Source organism: Cyprinus carpio, chromosome B23, assembly GCF_018340385.1.
Source record: "Cyprinus carpio isolate SPL01 chromosome B23, ASM1834038v1, whole genome shotgun sequence".
Classification (NCBI taxonomy): Eukaryota; Metazoa; Chordata; class Actinopteri; order Cypriniformes; family Cyprinidae; genus Cyprinus; species Cyprinus carpio.
The window spans coordinates 27644629-27649133 of NC_056619.1; the positions used below are offsets into that span (position 1 = coordinate 27644629).

Sequence of the window (4505 nt, forward strand, 5' to 3'; positions counted from 1 at the left end):
ATATATAAATATATACATGTATATTAAACATCTGATCTTGACACATTGTGTCTACAGATTCTTTATGAGAAATTATTTTTTTTTATGATTTGCTGGCCACATGACAATTTAAAATATCGTAAAATAATAATTGCATTTTTTTCTATTAAATATTAATTGTGTATTCAAGTGTATTTAAATCTTCATGTGAATTGTATAATTATTACTGAATAATTTAATAGATTTAGACAAAAAGTATATTTTAATAGATTCGAACTGAAAGGTATTTTTTTTCATTAGACTTTTTTGACTTTGTTTTTAGGGTGTCAAACTTGTTGTTCTCATACTTTAGATTGTTTTGCGCTGCTTGATGTACTAGGTGCTTGTAAAGGTTACAGGAAGTGCAGACAGAATAGGGAAGGATGTGGTTGTTTGTCAGACAGTGGGCAGTGAGGTTTGGGAAAATATAATGTCCTTGTTTGTAAAACACATCTCTTCTATCTAGAATTTCCCTAAAAAGACATTTCTGTCAAATGATTGGACTTAAGAATTTATTTGAGTTACAGACCTCCGATGTATTGCGTCATCAGTTCAGTTTCAGTTCAGTCTGTGACCGAATGTAGTATCCGTAAAAGTTTCTTTGAGATACAAGACCTTCATTTGTCTCCATTAAGAGGCAGCTGCAGTAAAAAAGACATGACCATGACAGCTTGAGTTATCACATGGGACCTGATTCTCTGGCGGAATTACTCTTATCTTGTGGATTATGATGCGTTGGAGCTTCCTATAGTAGTTAAGGGAGCTTAGCTGTTCTGTGTGTCTTTACTGTATTTTGCTATTTGTTTTCAGCATTTGAAGGCAGACCTGATGAGGCAGTTTGACACTCAAGTCAATGAGTGTCATGGACAGTCTGATAGAGGAGTCTGCCAGTTCTGGGTTCCTCCCATGTGAGCACAGTCTTTCCTCTCTCAGATAAGGAGAAAAGCAAACTCAGGTAATGAAACCATGCCCAAACCGGATTGCAATGAGTGCCACAGCTGTCTAGTACACTTCATTCTCTTCTCTTTTACTGTGTATTCAAATCTGCCTTGAATTCACTGCATTTGTGTGATCTCTTTTTTCATTGAATGATCTCTTCACTACATGACTAGCATGCCAGTCTATCAGCATAGTGCTTTTAATCTCACATTCTTTTTTTCCTTTTTGGCTCTTTATTCTAGTTGTCTAAGCCTTTTTATCTTCCTCTCTGCTCCTGTAGGCATACACGACCTTCACTTTGGAAAGGCCAAAGCAAGCAGTTTGTGATCCGTCGATCCCTGTTAGAGTAAGTCATGGATGATCTTGCTGGTATGTGTAAAATCTGAGATTTGTTTCTGTCTGTGGTCAGATTAGCTGTACCTTAATAACCCTTTTTTTAGTGTTTATTAGGAAGACGAGAAACATATGGTTGTACTGCTTATGAATATTTGCTATAAAGTAATAGTGCTTATTACATGATTTTTTCCACAGTGAACTGTTTGAGGTGAACCACATTCACACCATCTATCACATGTTCAGCCGCCTCCTCATCCTCTTCATCTTCAGCACACTTGTCGTGGATTTCATTCGATGAGGGCAGGTTAGAACATTCACCGTTCATAAACACTTTTGGAATCTGTTTTTGCTTCAGTTTTTTGAAGCTGCAACCTTGTTTTAAATGTTGAAGTTCTGACCTTGCCAACAGTGTGGTTTCATAAATGCATAATAGTTTTGTTTTTTGCCAAAATAAGAGGAGAGATATTTTGTCTTCGCAAGCACAATGTTTGCAAGGTTTCCTAAATATGACTAATGAAAAGGAGCCCTGAAACTATTCAATCCATACTACTTTTGTCTGCGTGTTAAAATACATTTCTGATATGTGTTAGAAATTTTGAATAGTTTTGGCTCTTTATGTTATTTAAATTGGATTTTCTCCACATTAAAGAAAACTAAACTAAAAAATCTTCACACATGGAACATGTTTAAAGTTAGTGTATTCTAGCTGGTGTAAGGATAAAGTTATGAAATAATATGACATTTTCATTTGTGCTTATGTGAACAAAAAGAATAAACAAATCAGTGATTTTTATCAGACTGAAATATAATGTATTAAGAATTGAGAAAGTAATATGCTCTTAACTACTTTGTTAAAAATGATTTTATTTTAGTAATAATATGATGGTAAACATTTTAGTTTCTTATGTAATGTTATTGGATAGCCTAGGAAAATTATTTAGCAATTTCAGCAGAAGCCAATTAATAGTAATGTATCAAAACACACCGCTCTAAACATACATGTAAAAAATGATTCAAAAGTGTTGTTTTTTATTAGTTTTAAATCATTGTACCTTCAGTGTTACTTGGGAGGTAAGTAAGACAGTGAGAAAGGAAATTTACTAAATATATGGAATCTGACACAAAAAATACTGGTGTGTCGCCTGCTCTTCTGAGTACCTAAGATTAAAGATTGTGTATTTTCAGGCTTTGATGGATGTCTTTGATTTGTTGGTCTGTTGTAAGCGTGTTTGGCCAGTTCCCCCTAGTGGTTGTCACGTGGATTTGTGTATGTTCCGTGTCCACCGCTTGTGGTTCCTTATGTGTTGCTCAGTGTCTGGGATCGAGTGTTTACCCACGATCAAACCATCAGGGCCTTATGGACAGTGCTGGCCGGTTCTCTCTTGCTGCTATACCAGGGACTGTTTGTTGGGATTCCTGCCCACATATGTGGTCCTGAAGAACGGCCTTCCCCCTGCTTCATGCTTCATATACTTATTCTAGAACAGGTACTACTCAGTAACCATAGCAACAGGATTTTTTATATATGATTGTTGATTATTAGGATGGTCTGTTTTCTGTGCTTTAATGTGTTTAGTAGGTCATTATTAATAATATTTGAAGCGTTATTTACTTTAATTTCACTGCTCCAGTCTAGTTGTTGCCTAATGGTTGTATTTTAAACAAGGTCAGCGACTGATAAGTGAATATGGCAACTAACTCTTTTGCCATCAGGGGGGGGAAATGTGCCAAGGGGTGCTAGTACTTAGAACCCACCAAAAGCAAAAGCAAAGTGAAGATGCCTTACTTAGACGATAAAGTAGCTTCACAGAAAGAAATGGACAAGCACGTTACATTTTATTTTTGTCTTTTTGCTTTGTATTTCCGAGATTAGTTAGATGTACCTCAATTCAGCCCGGAGTACATTTACTTTCTCTTTTGCAACGCCACACTGATATCCAGAGACAAATATCCACGGTTAAGAGAATGAATGTGTATAACAAATTAACAAATGTACAGACACACACACTATTATTCATTTATTTCCTATTAAGCACGTAAAGAAGTTTTTTGACAGGTCGTGTTAGGTATCTGATTTTCATAGATGATAGCAATTGTAGACCTCCAAAAAAGAATTAATAAATAACCAATATTGGATTCATGTTTTTGATGTTGCTTCACACTATTAATGTATACGTTGTCTATAGTGTCTTGTTAAGGACATTCCCATGTATCCGCATCCTGGCGGTTATTGTTTTACGCCCCCCGGCGGGACAAGTTTTTTTTCCACGTGGGCTCTTTAAAAGAGGTACATGCTTAAGTTGTGATTTTTATAAACATTTTATGTCAATACTTGGTAAATGTTATGTTGAGATCTTAATTTTTTTTTCCTGTGTCATTCAGGTGCTCGGCTGTTTGTTTTATACATATTACATATTTGATATGATGTGCGGTTCCTCAGTTCCACAGTATCAGTATGCAGCTCTTTGACCTGAGGCCATGGTGTTGTGTGTCTTCAACTCTATACCGCCGGAGTAGAGATAATGGAGCAAGGACAGCCACTTTTTAATTTAGCACATCTTTAGATACCTTTATACTGCAAGATATCTACACACTGAAGAGAACTTCAGATGTAATAAAAGAGTGTACAAATAAATGCAGTTTGTGTAATGGGTGTTGTCCTATATTCATAGGAGTGCTGGTGCTTTTCTTGGCATTTTTTGCCTTTCTGCATTGCTGGCTTAATGCATTTGCTGAAATGCTACGGTTTGGAGACAGAATGTTTTTATAAGGTAACAGACAGCACAAAAAAAGCGTGCCTATTTAATTTAGCAAATATAGACCCTTTGATATTGTAGGCTTTATACTGCAGTGTTATTTTTCATGTTCAACATGATCAAATTTTTTTTATTGAATAAAAAAAAAGATTAATGCTAAAATTATGTTGCCATTTATACAATTGTTCATTAGTGAATATTGTGCTTTTTCTCTAGGACTGGTGGAACTCCACTTCATTTGCTAACTATTACAGCATGGAGTGTGTTATGTAGTACATGATTGGCTTTATTACTATGTCTACAGGAGGGACTTCCTGTGGAGTAAGTCATCGGTGAAAAATTAGCACAGAATATAAGAATCTAAAATGATCCTAGTTATTCTTTATTTATGTAATAATTTTTTATACAGTTGTCTTGTGTAAATATTTACTTGTATTTAATTGGCTATATATATAT

General features: G+C 35.2%; 1 pseudogene; it reads left to right on the forward strand.

Annotated features, from left to right (window-relative positions):
• Window positions 1-401: 401 nt before the first annotated feature.
• On the forward strand, window positions 402-2775 carry LOC122141906 (annotated as a pseudogene).
• The last annotated feature ends 1730 nt before the right edge of the window (window positions 2776-4505 follow it).